Source organism: Xyrauchen texanus, chromosome 49 (assembly GCF_025860055.1).
Source record: "Xyrauchen texanus isolate HMW12.3.18 chromosome 49, RBS_HiC_50CHRs, whole genome shotgun sequence".
Lineage (NCBI taxonomy): Eukaryota > Metazoa > Chordata > Actinopteri > Cypriniformes > Catostomidae > Xyrauchen > Xyrauchen texanus.
The window spans coordinates 10010607-10027484 of NC_068324.1; the positions used below are offsets into that span (position 1 = coordinate 10010607).

The 16878-nt window shown below is 37.1% G+C and overlaps 1 protein-coding gene across 7 annotated transcripts in view; it reads left to right on the forward strand.

Moving 5' to 3' along the window:
* Positions 1-16878, forward strand: part of LOC127640466 (F-actin-monooxygenase mical2b-like) — a 53527-nt gene that overhangs the window by 741 nt on the left and 35908 nt on the right. Inside the window, exon 1 of one of the 7 annotated variants that reach the window (XM_052123055.1) lies at positions 11619-11724. The exons of the other annotated variants lie outside the window; for them this stretch is intronic. The gene's annotated coding sequence lies outside the window, so the exon portion shown is untranslated. Of the gene's footprint in view, positions 1-11618; positions 11725-16878 lie in introns of those variants that run through there. 7 annotated transcript variants of the gene reach the window in all.

Genomic DNA, 16878 nt, shown 5'->3' on the forward strand with positions numbered 1-16878 from the left:
CATATTAAATGTTTGTCGTTCTTGTCAGGTGATAGTTTTTTTTTTTTTTCTCCTGGTGGTCCAAGATTACTCATTGTTGCTCTCTATTGCCTGGAGACTGTAGAGATTCACATGCTCAGACTGGTATCAAATGTGTCTTAATAATGAATCAATATTTCTTCATGAAATAATGATTCCACCTGGTGCTTCTTCTGTGTTTACATCTTCATTTAGTTTTGCAATGAGCATCATTTAATGTTGCAGTGACATTTAAAGGCAAGGTGGTCACACAAATGTTAATTTTAGCTGGACTTTGTATGACATTAAGTGATAAATGAAAACTATTTATGTAATTAGTTTTGAAGACATCCTCACTATGCAACATTTTCCACAAGTGCCTAAAACTTTTGCACAGTACTGTACATTTTTACCATTTGGATGAAACCCATTGTGATGTGTTTTCGCCCTTTTAACCCCTCAATCACTTTTTAGATGTTTTTAATATCTTTTTTGCCAATGTTAACAATATCTCCTATAAGAGGTTTTCAGTATATTGTCTCCTCTGTTGCCTCTATGGCAAAATGACAGTTACAAAATCCCTTTCTGGAATATGCCATTATATTATAAGGGCCGTGCAGAGATGGACAGAAATACACTAGAATTGTGGTGTTCGTCTATCATATGGATTTCTGTTGAATAGACCACATCTTCACCACAGGCATGAGTAGAGATCCACAGAGAGGTTCATGAAAGAGGAAATTATTCTGGAAATCGAAGCCATAGTTTCCTGGCCAAAGGGCCAACATAAATGCTGCCAGAGGTCTTGTTTTTCTCCCCATATAATATCTACAGTTGAATTTCGAGGAGAAATGTAGATATGAATGCTGAATGTTTATCTGCTGCATTGCTGACAGCACTTAAAATATCACACGCACCACCCCTGTCCTCTTGGACAAGCGTGATCCTCTCGTTTTGTTTCATTTGGGCAGCATTTGTGAAGATCTATTGTATCAGAATGCTTGGGCACAACTCCAAGGAAAGATAACACGGAACGGTATGGAAGTCTCCACAAAATACGGGCTGCTCGTGGTATTGCATAACTACTTCTGCTGGCTTCTGTTTCACATACCTTTCACATTGCAACATTGGCTACATTTACATGCACACTCATAATGCGATTATGGCAATACTGCGATTTAAACTGTTGCCAATGTTAACAGAATATTGAGATTGTGATATTGCGATTATGCTAATAATCAGAGTAAGATATGTGGAGTCCTGTTTTAATCGATTTATACCTGTCATGTAAATGCTTTAATCGCATTTCTTCCACACTTACCTAAGTGCGCCTGCGCCAGTGCTGCAGACAGATGACGTTGCACTCAAGCACAGGTTCAAAAACATCACGAAACAAAAGCTGCACTTCTCGGCTTCATGCGAAATGGCAGTTTCTTGCATTGTTTTCCAGCAGTGGTGCTCCCATCTGCAGAAGCTAGAGCCCCACGGCAAAAGAAAACATATTTTCCCCGAGTCGTAAATGTCAGTTTGCAGTCTTAATTGAATGTTGGTGAGGTAAAAAGACTGTATACCGCCAAAAAATGGCAAGTACATCTTTCTAAGAGTTTGTCCTCATGGGCAGAACACAACAATGTCCAGCACGTGTATTCCAATTCAAACAAGTGACTCTTATGAACCAATTCTTTTTAGTGGAACAAAACAGACAGCACATCTAGTGTGGTTGAATATGACTCCTATTAACCAGTTCTTTTAATAAATCGTGAAAAAAGACTCCCAAACTAACTGACTAATTTTCCTTCTGCTAAGCTGTATTTAAAGATACATATTTGCAACAATGTTTTTTGTAATATTATTTTATAAAAAAGCATTAAAACATCATATATCTCAACGAATAATCAGAGTATTGGCAAGTATCATGTAAACTGGATTGAAGAGGTTTGCCAAAATGATGTAAACATCTTTATCTAATTCTTCCTTTTACTCAGATTATTACAATAAAGAGTATTGGTGTACATGTAAACGTAGCCATTGATTCACTCAAAGCAGAAACGAGGCCGTTTTGTGTATAGAACAATCCTACTGGCTAGCTGATTCTGACTCCAGTTGGTGCATGTGGAACCAATAATGCTTCTTGAAGCCATCTGTGCTCTGTACTTTTACATAATGAAACTGAGAGCATCTGTTAACCTGTGTTTATAGAGTTGCTTCATATTAACATTTAATGTCTTGAGAGGGTTGAGACTGAAAATGCAGTACTGTTTATAATAATACTCAGCTCAGTGGGCCCGTTATTCTTATTAACATTACTGTATGTATGCAGTGTTTGAGTGAATTGCAATAGTGATTGTCATGATAAAAATTAATAGAAGGTTTCTGCAAATGCAGAATATATTCATTTGTTGTGAGTGCCATTAGTGTAATTAGTGTATAAGACCAAAACTGACCTAATCCACTTCCACCCTCGTGGAGATATGGTTTACAGTCAGTAATCCAGTTTTAGTGGAACGGAAAGGCTTTACTCCAGGGTACACAAACTTTCATTTGTTGAGATTGTTTGGGTGTGTTCCCTGCTATTAAAGATGCCATTTGACATCCAAATCTGGAGTGGCGTCACATTGATTCAGATTCTTTTAACTTCCCTCATCACATTTCTTTTATAATACTTCCTTCTTTTTCCCAGTGGGTTAAATAGGGTGGAAGTGGAAAGTTGTGTGGTCATGTTATCATAGGAGCCATATCATCAACAAAACGGGATCAGTTAAAGCTGCTGCCAAAAATCTGATGTCTGCAATTATATTTGTTAGAATATGAAAAGATAACATCAAATGAGCTTAAAATATTATTATTATTATTATTATTATTATTATTAATTATATATTAAAATTATTGACAAAATTGATTCTTTCCTCATATTTTTCTTTTTGAAAAGTTCATTTTGTTCATCTGAAATGTTCATTTGCAATGGTCTCGTCTATGTTCAGAATAGCATGCTACCATACTATTACTATTTCCGATGTAGTATATAGTGTAGACTGTTTTGTATGTTTGCTGTATCTTCTGCTGAATACCCAGATGACCCATTACCATGCCAAAATGTGCATGATCCTCCTGACCCCCATGTGACGGCTGTGTGCATTTTCCATTTCCCTTTATGATTTGTAACTAGTAGCACGTGTGGTGTGTGTGTGTGTGTGTGTGTGTGTGTGTGTGTGTGTGTGTGTGTGTGTGTGTCAAATAGTTTCCCTAAAAATGTATGTTCTGAAACGAGGACAAAGGGAAGTCCCTTTGTTGTGAATTGTAAGTAATACCAAGCTATAGAACCAATATGTTTTTTTTCCAGGGCCGATAACAATTGTTTAGCAATCAAGGAGACCAATAACTAATGGGGCCAATATACATTTGCAGTAAAAATTAAAAGTTGTGTCCAAATTTACACACTCACAAACTCCTTTAAATGTCTATGTGTAACCGGCCCTGCTCGCCCCACTCGGAACGGGATTCGAACTGGCGTCTCCGGCATGGGAGGCGGTTGCACTAACAAGGAGGCTAAAGGATACAGCCTCTAGCTTCAGTCGCTAGTGCACCTCTTGAGGTCAGGAGAGTGAGGTTTACACACTGCACAGCTGTTTACCAGCTGGTCACAGTTACACTCACCCCCCTAAACCTCACTCCCATCCGGGTCACGGCACCATTGTAACTGGCCCTGCTCGCCCCGCTCCAAACGGGACTCGAACCGACGTGGGAGACTGGTGCGCTAACAAGGAGGTTAAAGGCTACAGCCTCTAGCGTCAGTCACTAGTGCACCTCTTGAGGTCAGGAGAGTGAGGTTTACACACTGCACAGCTATTTACCAGCTGGCCACGGTTACATATGCACATGTGTTTAATGAAATACTGCAAAACAGAACATATTAATATTATAAAGAAAAATTCTAGAAAACAACATATCAACATTATTATTTTTTAAATAAAGTGGAGAGTGCTCCTAGCAGCATTTCTTTTGAACTGAAACTTTAAATGTATAAAAATGATGAACTAAATGGCTCATAATAGAATGTTATGTATTAACAGATGAGAATCAAAATTATATGAGATGACGCTTCATGAGGCTTGCTGGCGAGCCCGTTTAGTCAAGTGCAAAAAGGGCAATGGGATTTTATTCACAATGGAGGTGAAAGATTTAGCGCTAGCAAAGTTGAAGTTATGTTTGCTAAACCTCCTAACATTGGTTAGCTAGCAACCACTTTCAATACCATCATCCGCTATAACATATAAAAACAACAACTCATACGAGCGAGTACTCTTGTTAAATCAGTCCTTATTTCTGCCGCCCATCTATATTGCTCCCCACTGTATTTCTCCATTGTGGTCTACTGTTGTTGAAATAACTGTATCTGCAGCTCTACTATGCTTCATGTTATGGGCTGGGGGAGAGATGCCCCGTGTGCTGAGCACGAAAGGGCAGAGGAAAATATTCAAATATATAGTGCTGAAAAATGATAACATTTATATTCAAATGAAGCAGAATGATCCACAGATTTGTTACTGTGAAAAGTTATTTAAAAATAACGAACATGTTTTTGAAAAGTATGTCAGAAAACTGGTCCATAGCACTCATCCGAGTACTTAAAAATTAACAAAACATTTAAAGTAGCGGAACCAAAACAAAAATCAAATGGAACTAGAGGCGCTAATCATTACAACCAAACAGGCGTCAGTGAAAATGTTTGAAGAGGTTTCTATTTTTGGTGCTGCGCCCATAGATGCAGTTCACGGAAATTGACGCAATGGTGTTTGGTCATGTGACTCCGTGTGTCAGAAGTTTTACCCTTAAATGTCTCCGAGTGTTCTGAACTGTATGCAATGGGTTTATTTCAATTATGCATTGCATTTAGCGAATCCAAAATAGCGAGTCTTTGCATGAGGCTGTGGGGTCACACAAGGTTATACAACAAACCACACTGTGATGGGTACTGTTATACATTGCAATGCCTGTTGACTTTTTAGTTGTATTTCACTTTAAATTTTCAATCAATTTAAAATTTTTATTTTCAGTCGTAATTTAATTTAAATACTATTTTAAAAAAAAAAGAATGATGTAGGAGATGGCATATAAATTGCAGAATAAAATAAACTGTATACTAGTATTCAATTCTGAACATGGCTTGTTTACTTTCATTGACCAAATTGACCATAATTCACACCTTACCTTGGAAGTTTAGCCTAAACTAAATTGTGAACATGCAAACTCAAACTCATTTAATGCCTGAAAAAATTCATTGAGATGACCAATTATGATGATGATTTACCCAAGGACTTCATTAGTCTAAAGTTAAGGCTTTGAACCTTGCTGTACATTACTGCATGGTTATAGGATCGCACCATGTCAGAACCGGAAACTCGAGACCTGTCTATTCTGAGCAGGGACAATCTGAACATTTCTGCAAGAACATACCTGCTTTAACACAGCAGTACAGCAAGATTTTGTAAAACTCAATGCTGCAGTTTTGTGGTTTAGACATCATTGTATTCTTCAAAATTTTAAATGATGTTGAATGAAAGTTGATCATCTTTAAATTGTGCTTAATAACTGCATCAAAAGGTATCATTTTATTGCATTTTCTTATACCTACAATTAGGGCTGCACGATTTGGACAAAAAGTCATATTGCTATGATTTTGACAAATATTGCAATTGCGATTTGAACCGGTTATGATGGACATGTTTTCCACATGTTCAACTGAAAAAAAGGCTGCAGGGGTTTTCACAATTGAGCCCTCTGAAAAAATGTCTCAGTTAGGTTATTTTTAAGTTCAACCACAAACAAATAAATATATAAACGGTGAAACAAAGTCTTCTTCATACCGTCCACCATGTACCCGTTTTTGTCCATTTTGTGATAGGGTCTCAGCCCACTAATCATCATCATTAGTTTTTGAAACAGTCAACTTGAATATTAGGAATGCTCCAATCAGGATTTTAACATCCGATACTGATCTCCAATTTTCTTTTCATCTCATCAAACGATGCTGATCATTTAACTTTTTATCAGCAGCTCTGTCAAAACTGGTTATATGTAAGCTTTCTGCTCAATGTCACTGTTAACTAAATTTCCCTGTTGGTAAAACCATAGTTGTTGCCTAGTTTTTGCTGTCAAAAATAATGTTGGTTGATTTGAATAATGCAATACACACAAAATGTAATTTTAAAATATAAATGTTACTCTTTATTCTAGGCCTTAAAAACTAGTAGGCATATACAAATTATTCTTTATATAAGATAGTCCTAAAGAATGAGGCTTATTGTCAAAAGTTGAACTGATAACCCATTGGTGTAATTAAATTTAAAAGTGAAGATTTTGGTTAGTTTGTCACCATTTGATTTAATTTATTTTTATTCATTATTTTATTATATTTAATTTAGTAATGCATTATAGTATAGTAACTAAATATTGAATATAGATTTATTATATGTACGTTCCTTTTTCATTTTGTTGGATGTTGGTAATATTAGTTCCGCATTCACTTGTTTCCTCGGGGAGTGTAATAAGTGTGACAATATGTCGTGAGATAAACAAATGACAGGAGACTGGAGGAAGATATGTTGCTGGGCTCTGCAGGTGTGACGTTTATAAGCTGTTTGCTCAGCAAGCATTTAATGAAGATGTTTGAATTATTCCCCATCTTGTATTCCGTGTTATTATAATGATACCTGTGCCTTGCGGAGACTGAGATGCTGCTACCGCAGATAATAATAAAAAACGTTTCATGCAGGATGCGCCAGTTGAGTGTAAATAAAGCGTTTAGCGCACGTAAGCAAACGGAACCGAACTCTGAGCACTTCTGTTACTCTAAGCACGAGAGGGAGTTGTGGAGTGCAGAAACGCTCTGAAAACACCAACAATGCTCTTACCTAATATAGACTGCAGCGGTTTAATTAAATCGCAGCCCTTCCAGTTTAATAATCGCACAAGGTCATATCGCGGTTTCGATTTTATTTCGATTAATTGTGCAGCCCTACCTACAATAGAAATGCAGAATTTGTTCAGATATATCGTTTATGTCGTTAGTGGGCCTGGGTAAATATTGACTTTCCAATTAATTACAATCTTCATTTTGAACACTCCCGATATTGATTCTTAAAATACCAAGATCAATCTTTTACAGTACTTTTACTTTAAAGTGTACTTCAAATTTGGTTGTGTTAGATGCAGTCGTATTATATCTGTTAAATAAATGGCAATTGAACTGTATAATTTGGGCCCTGTTATTTTTTTTATTAATATTTTCATAATTTACCAAATTAGAAGGTTCCATGTATAATTTACAGCATTAGTTGAAAGAGAATTTCTTTCATATGCAAGCAAAATGGGTGTCATTACTGAAATATACCCAGGTGAATTAATCAAATCAAAACATGTTGGGATCAAATCGAGAACTTGTGAATCAAGTGATGATATCTGTATCAACACCCAGTCCTGGTCATAAGAAAATTTAGTTTTGCACAAGTACAAACCCCATATAGCAAGCAGTTATCTCTCTTGCAGGAATCTGAGAGAATCGTTGGTCTGTCGTTGATTTTGATGACTTTAGGGATTCCTGGGTATGGGTGTTGCCCGGTTGAATGTCACTAGACCAAATCTTTTGCTGAAGACGCTACTCTAGAGAGCTCATTACGGTTTTGACCTACATCTCCCCCATCATTATGCCTAACGTATTCATGTGTGCCTTTGTGTGGCTGTGCAGAGTTTGTTTAGACAAGTGATTGCATATACTATTCTCAGGAACCCTAAAAAAAAGTTGATTCTGCCCCATTGCAATTTTTATTTCTAGATCCATCTCAGAAAATGGCACAAGGGTGCATGATTATAACAAGTGGCAAAGTTTTAACGAAGATGTGATGAGATGGGGCTGCTTTGAATTCTTTTCCATCAAAAAGCAGCAAAAAGTGCACAAACAGGAAGGACTTGGCCCTCACACAAAATCAGATACCCCAGCTCGCAACTACTGTGCTGAAAATGGTGCTGCTTGGCACTTTTCATTAATACTGTCTAAGAAATAAGAAAAGAACAAAAACATCTGGTTTCAAACCAAAATTATGTACTTTTGTGTACTTTTCAAAAAGTTGAAAAAGTTCACAGGGAATAAGTGTCCCTGTAAGATAAAGCGCTAATTATACAGAGTTATTTAGGACCAATATCTCACTCAGGCAACCCACTGACTTGTATGTAGTTTACATTCCTACATATTTTAAAACTTGACATTACATTTTTGTTTCAACCATTTATTGCATTTTGTTTGTGAGCTTTTTTGGGTATTCTAGACATTTAAGTGTGATATGTGTTTGTCATTCCCAAACAAGATCTATTGTGTGCAAAAAAAAAAAAAAAAAAAAGAAGAGAAACTTGTAATGCTGACTCTTAAAGTAATATCCAAAAGTAATTTGTATTGTGTTACATAGGCGATTTCATTAACTGTAGAGTAGTATCGCTCTTACTACTTATAGGTCAGTTGGATAACAATTACCAACATCACCTCAACCAATGAAACCTAACTCTCATTGACCGCACCAAGCTTTGGTGCAGTGCTCTCAGATTACTTTTGTTTGCCTGTAGAGTTAGTCTTTTCCTCAGGCAGTAAACCTATTATCCATATTGACTTAATAGGGCATACTATATATACTGTATAATCTACTAGAGAAGGTTGACTTCAAATGCCTACCGTATACCTTGAATAATCTTACGGGTGCAGGAATGTTGACTCATAGGAATTCTAGTTTGAAGTGGTGCTATGTTCTATTGAGCCCATTGGGATGCAATTAAACTGATTTTCTGGCATCAAAGCTGAAAGCTCCTTCAGAATGGTTCCATCAAGAGCTTATGGTGAATGACAACTCAGTTCTGCATGTCTGATTGAAGGGTCCCACTTAGGGAATCATTGTGACGTTAGTATTGTTAATGATGGACAGTATTGTCAAATGAACTGGCCACTTTTAAAAGATTAAACTATATGGTGGTTTTTATTTGTTAACATTTCTTGCCACTAATAATTCTTATTTTTTCATTTGTGTTAGTTCATAATTTTGATGAAATAGTAATAATAATAATAATGATTAGGTGTGTCCAAAATGTATAACTGGCAGTGTTTTTAAATGTAAATGTAGATCCTATCCTAGGTAGTCTTGCTCCATCCCCTACTTAAGTCCGCCTTCTTATTCATCTCGTGTTATTGCTTAAAGCACTAATGAACTTGTGGTTGTGTAACTAATTTTTTTCTTTTACTATTCTTTTTTTCCCCCTTTTTAGTAGTGTGTCAGCTGTAATTTTTTCTGATGGTTGCCACTAGGGCTGCCCAATTTATCGAAAAACTAATTGTGATTTTCGATTACGGCTGCCACGATTATGTAATCATGAAAATGGACGATTACAGCGTTCAAACAGCGGTTGAGTATTCTAACCAATCACTAATCTGTCTGTTGAGCAATGAAACTGCAATGGCCAATCAGAGCTGCTTAGATTAGATGAGAACTGATCCTAATGTGCAAGTTTTAAACCATCTGAATGCCCAGATGCTTGCTTTATGTTCTTACTCTGTTCGCGCAGCACACAAAAATTTATATTGAAGAAACCTCACCTGACACTTGAAAAGAAGCTGTAGAACAAGAGCGAAAAGCACATTGTATTTATTTTGAATTCATTGCATATTGCACCGCTTGCTTTGAACCTAGATGTTAAATAAAATGCAAATGAGCAACACGACAAAACTAAAACGATCCCGTTCTAATCAAGGCATAGACATGGTGTGAATAATTGAGTTGTTATGCTGATTTAGTTGAGCATTCGCGAGAGTGCAGAACTTTGTGTGGAGCGTCTTGAGCTTGCGTCGAAATGAAGGTCTCAAACAGTGTTAAACTGCAGTGAGTGACAGCAGTCATTGTAATGGGAGAGTTTGTTGCATTGTTCGATTTCTGTGTACGATTTATAAAAAATGTAATAACAGTTTTGTTTTGTCATGTTAATAAGTAGACCAATGTGAATTTGATTTGTACAAAACAGCAATAAAATAATTCAGCTTAACTGTTCTAAATGTGTTTTGGAGGTTTAGTCAACATAAAGTATATGGCATGAATAGCATATTTCAGGAATCACCGTCATTGTTATCACGTCTGCTCTTATAAGACCCATTTGCTACGCAGCTGGTATTGATAGATTTAACATTTTCACGAATCGCAAAAACTCTGATTGCAAATTTCCAAAGTGCAACCACTGAGGCCAAAAATGATCTAACGATGATCTTACGTGTACAAGATCACCATTGAAGATCTAATGGGATGAATGGACCCCTGTCTAGCCACATAAGGGCTTACTGAATGCAATAACTTGGTAAATTTAAATCAGCTGTTAATATGTTTGAATATGCCTTATTATTTACTGTACGTGGACTACTAATTTAACCAGTAATTTGGCAATAATTCAATTTATTCTATACCATAGATATCAATTTACAATCATTTTAATTTACCTTACCTTAACAAACATTATTACAATATAAAATACAACATAATGTTTAAAAGATGCTTAAAAGAAACTGGAGCGCAGATCATATCCACCATTGAAATCTGCTACTCTGAGGAACCACACGGTTGCTTAATTTGTGACGTCACGGTAATTACATTTTTTAATCGACATTTAATAATCGCGATTGCAATATCAAGAGCAATAATTCACAATTATGATTTTTGCTATAATCGTGCAGCCCTAGTTGCCACACTAAATTTGTTGTACTCATCCAATGACAATTAAGTGTCTTATTTCTTATGCACAATTATGATTTTTTTGCTGGATTTAGGACTTTGGTTATGGCTACTTTCCTGGTTTGTCTCGCTTGAGAAATCAGCATGATCACACTAGAAGTCGGCATGTTGTTTCCGATAATTCTGGTACCCTAAGATTGGCCACATTATGCCGACTTGCAGACAAGCACCATTTCCTATCAGACATGTTTGCATCAGCTTCAGTGTGTTAACCTTCCCCTGTGGTACAACTGGAAGTGCGTTGCATCAGTAACTTGTTGAAACCAGAAAGTAATCGCGTTCGTATAATCGGTGATGAGTGCAATTTGTAGGTTGCATTTTCCCCTCGTAACATAACATATAGTTCTTCCACTGATGGTTAGGTTTAGGATTGGGTTGGGGCGTACAATTTATAAAACATGAATTCCTCGTCACTGTATTATTGCCTGTACAGCTGAAAACAACTCTCTTCACAACTCTCTTTTGGCACCCCTCTGTGTACATTACACAAAGAAAATGGAGCTCAAACGTGCCCATACACCCCAAAACACTTACCGCTTTGGCCACTGGGGGGCAGTGTTTCCAATTTTAGCTAAAGAAAAATCAACCTAAGGTTTCTGATATCTGAAACCGTGAGATCAGTCTGGAGAAATATCCTCTGAGGCCTATTTCAGAACATGGTTTAATTTAGTGTTGGGAATTTTTCCACAGTGCTTTGCCTACATTGAGCAGTGACGTTCAGAGCAGTCTGTGCAGCCATTGGTCCTTCGAGAATTCAAGGGCTGTGGATCTGAGTCAAGTTATATTTTTGTATTTTAAGAATGACTGGGTCAGGAACAGAAAAACAGGAATAAAGAGTGGAAGAGGCGGCACAATCAAGAGAGCAGCCGGTGCCACCCTGCAGATAAATGAGAAGTTCTTGCCAGCTGGAACAAACGTAAGTGACCCATCAAGTGTGGAAATGGAGAGAAAGATACAGAGCTGCTGTTGCACTGTAACTGATGTAAAAAATTTTTTAGAGCAAATCATTTTCACTAAAATGTATGTCCTCATATGGGACAGCCTGACAATGTTGTGAAATTTCAAATAATTCCAAGCTATAGAAAGAAACAGAATTATAAATAGAATTAAAGCTGCAAGCAGCGATGAACGGGCCCTGGTGCACGTTGGGGCTGCTGTGACAGGGAATGTCACAAATTATTTTAGCATTTTTTAGCACTTAAATGTTGTTAAGCGTGTATCACAGGTTAAAACATGTCATTTCATGTTGCCAGTTAGTGGCGCTATGACTACAACTGAATATTGGCACGTAGATGTATTCAGGCCGGGACTATTATCAAACATGTGAATTTTGGAGCAGATTGGACATTGTATATGATTATAACAACCTCCTGTTTCATGGCAAAACATCAAAATTTGTCAGACCGTCACGGCCACACAGTGTAGTGAAAACTCAAAAGCTTTGCAATTTAGCATAGCCAAGGCCTTTAGATTAGAATAACCGAATATTAACTAGATCTGATGAAATCTCTAGGAGGAGTTCATTGAAGAACAAGGCCTGGAAATGGCAAAAACGAAGCAAAAATCTAAATGGCTGACTTCCTGTTCAGTTTTGAGGGTCCAAGAGACTTTTATTTTTTTAGGTATTGGTATGTTACACATGTGTAGGTGGTGCTATTGAGCCATTTTGCCACACCTAATTCTGAAACATATCAGATGTACATTTTCACCACTTCTGAGGTGTGTGCAAAGTTTCATGAGTTTGAGTATGTTCAAGCCCTCAAAAATGTGATTTAATTTGGGAAAAAAATAATAAACTCCTAGAAAAACATTAAGGTCCTAGCACCATCATTGCTCGGCCCTAATTATGTTTCCAGCCATGTTGGTTATTCATATTATTGAGACATTACTATTCTACTTCATCAACAAAGTAAAAATCTTAATGTTCTTTTGTTGCACAGTCAAACAAACAAGTGATAGCAAGTGCTAAAGCATTTTTCCAATCAGAAACTAGCATAATTCTGATACAAGTAATGGCCAGCATCGTCCAATCACTGCCAACCATGTTAAAATAAAATGTAGCATTTAAAATTCTGAATCTGTACTGATTACCATTGTCCTATGTCTGCCATCCATGTTTAGAGGTCTAAACATCATCTGCAGCCTGAAACTGAGCTTTTGGTCGGATGTAAGTAGTGAATGCACTTGGCTGCATAGGAAAGCTATAGGATACTCCTTTGCTCCCTATTTAGTTAATGACTTAACCCCCAGTGTGCTGTCTGTCTGCACTGATCTCAGAACAGTTATATTGACCTTAACTCCATATAAAGCCTCTAAAAGCAAAATATTTTTCTGCTTTTTGATGAAACCATTGATTTTCAATGTGATAATGCACAGTGAATATAGGATTTATAAGGGGAAAATAGCCCTATAGTCCTCGTAAGTAGTCATTGTGTTTAACAGCGTGCCGTTTCGCAATAAATCTCTAAAATTTTCAAAATAACATATCAGATGAAACTAGAGACTCATATCTTTTGACTCAAATATTCAATGTAAAAAAGAAAGGTATCTTACCAGATATAGTTTTGTTGGCATTTCTCCCAAAGACAAACTCTGCTGTGATTGGTGGCATATTGTTTTGTCACATTACTCGGTGTGTCAAAAGTTTAATGCTTTACCGACAGCCCAGAGTGTTCTGAACTGAAATCAGTCAGTTTAAATTAAATTATGCTAAGTATAGCTAAGACAAAACACAATGTCTGCGCAAGAGGATGTATGGTTATAGGTGAAGTGTGTAATTTCTACACCACTAGCGGCACCAAACGGAATTGCAAAAATAATGTTGTCGAATAGCTTCCCCAAACACTCAACCTGTCTGCTATTGGTTGGAAAAAACCGATAGTCACAACTTAAATTTCCCTTCCAAGTCTACCCATTCCAAGTTATTTTTTATGAAAACTAACACCATGTCCTAACTGGGAACAACATAACATGTTTCTAGTGACAATTTTGTTTTGTAATTTGTCTGTCCATACTGAAAGCAAGAAATGCTGCATGACTTGACACTTGTATTTAATATACAATTGAGCTGTTCATGTTATAGTCCAAAAACCCAAATGATAATTGGCATTTTCGAGCCATGGGTTCCCTCAGGATGTTTTTGAGTTTTTATTATGGCAGTTTTGGATTTACTAGTATATTGAGGTCTTTACATATATTACTTGAAGATACATAGATGTTCTCCAACATAATTAAAAGCATATTTACGCCTGTCACAATTATGAATTCATCATCTGATCGCGTTTTTTTGACCTAACCTTATTTGAGATAACTGCGATTTATTGTGCACTTTAAATTCCAATCGCATTTTACTGTCCAAACAAGGTTGTGAACAACATGTTTGAGTGTCTCATTCAATTGAACTTCGAACGTCCCACTGAGCTGCATGCAGACCGCACTGAATGCAGCTCACGAATAGCGCATGAAGATGAACCACTACCGAACCAGGCTTGAAGCACTGCGCTGTGTGCGGAGGTTCGCGCCAAACTCCAGTGATAATATAGTAGGCAATAAGGCAAAGTGCTCTGGTTTTAGTGCTCAAAGTTATTTGTCATTGTGGGTTCCTACACACAGTGTTGATGACAAACAGTGACGCAGAGGAGCCCTGTGTCACCTGCATTATTTCTGTGGAGATGATAAAATGAAGGAAAAAAAAACAATCTCAATTTCTTCATGTGAAATAAGGGCTTGTGGGTTTAATCGGAGAGCCTTAAAGTAACGTGTGAAAGTGAAGAATTTTGGTCAGAAATATTTTACTATTGCATAATATAAAATAAGTGACTAATATAATAAGTGGACTTTGTTGAGAAAATGTAGTGTATCAGTGAAGAGAATATAGCCTCTTTAAAAAGTAATGTTGAAATATTTTTTGGCTCACAGGTTCTGTACAACTGGGCCAAACTGTGTGTCCTGATTCCAGGGTTGAACATTCCTTTGTTCTGTCCAATTTGCTTTGCTCTGCATGCAGTAATCCTATCAAACACTTAACTCTGAGTTAATGTGACTCTTCTAGCCCATTTTACAGCACATATTTGATTTACCACCAGAACTTCAGGACCGATAGCATTGTGTGTCCCAAGACATTGTCCTATGGTTCAGATACCCAAGATATCAGGATAACTGACATACACTTCTGTCAAAACATTTTTACATACTTGACTGAATTGGTTTCTCATGGTCTTCAAGACTGTTTGATCTAAATTCGTAACCTTAAAAGCTTGAAAGTAGTTTTGTAGATAAATATAAGTTGTGCCATTAGATATGGATGATTTGGACTGGATTGTAAACAACAGGCAACAAGTGCTCAGCATACATAGGAACTCCTTCAATACTGTTTAAAATGCATCCCAGGATTAGTGATTTTTTTAATGGCCAGTGCCGATATCCAGAGAGCGGAATGGCTGATAGGCCAATACAATGCCGATATATTACACAATGTAATATAGTAAGTTCAAGTCAGAAGTTTACATCCACTTAGGTTGAAGAGTTTAACTAATTTTTTAACCACTCCACTGATTTCATATTAGCAAACTATAGGTTTGGCAAGTCCTCTCGGACATCTACTTTGTGCATGACATGAGTAATTTTTCCAACAATTGTTTACACACAAATTGTTTCACTTTTAATTGACTATATCACCATTCCAGTGGGTCAGAAGTTTAAATATACTGTGTTAACTGTGCCTTTAAGCAGCTTGGAAAATTCCAGAAAATGATGTCAAGCCTTTAGGCAATTAGCCAATTAGCTCTTAATTGGCTAATTGGAGTCAATTGGAGGTGGAACTGTGGATGTATTTAAAGGCCTACCTTCAAACTCAGTGCCTCTTTGCTTGACATCATTGGTAAATCAAAAGAAATCAGCCAAGACTTCAGAAAAAACATTGTTGACCTCCACAAGTCTGGTTCATCCGTGGGAGCAATTTTCAAATGCCTAAATGTACCACATTCATCTGTACAGACAATAGTACACAAGTAAAAACACTACAAGACCACGCAGCCATCATACTGCTCAGGATGGAGACGCATTCTGTCTCATAGAGATGAACTTGGTTTGGTGCGAAAAGTGAAAATCATGATGACCATCATTATGTTTGGAGGAAAAACGGTGAGACTTGCAAGCCGAAGGACACCATCTCAACTGTGAAGCATGGAGTGGCAGCAGGGCCATATCTAGAGCGGTGAAATGTGGTAATTATTCTAGAGGACCACAGGTCCAGGGGGGCCCCACAACACATTCTAAACTGTATTTTTATATAGAAAAGGGGCCCCTGACTGCATATTGCTTTGTGCCCCTTTCCTATTAAAAAATACAGTTTAGAATGTGTTTTGGGGGCCCCCCTGGACCTGCGCCTCTGGGTGGTAGCATCAAGTTGTGGGGGTGCTTTGCTGCAAGAGGGACTGGTGCAATTCACAAAATAGATGGCATCATGAGGAAGGTAATTTATGTGGATATATTGAAGCAAAATCTCAAGATATCAGCCAGGAAGTTAAAGCTTGGTTGCAAATGGGTCTTTCAAATGGACGATGACCCAAGCATACCTCCAAAGTTGTGACAAAATAGCTTAAGGACAACAAAGTCAAGGTACTGGAGTGGCCATAACAAAGCCCTGACCTCAATCCGATACAAAATTTGTGGGCAGAATGGAAAAGGTGTGTGAAATAAGGAGGCCTACAAACCTGAATCCGTTACACCAGTTCTGTCTTGAGGATTGGGCCAAAATTCCAACAACTTCTTGTGACGAGTTTGTGGAAGGCTACCCAAAACGTTTGACCCAAGTTAAATCTTAAAGGCAATGCTACCAAATATTAACAAAGTGTATGTAAACTTCTGACCCACTGGGAATGTGATGAAAGCAATAAAAGCTTAAATCATGCTCCCTACTATTATTCTGATATTTCATATTCTTAAAATAAAGTAGTGATCCTAATTGACACAAGACAGGAAATGTTTTCTATGATTTAAATGTCAGGAATTGTGAAAAACTGAGTTTAAATGTATTTGGCTAAGGTGTACAGTATGTAAACATCTGAAT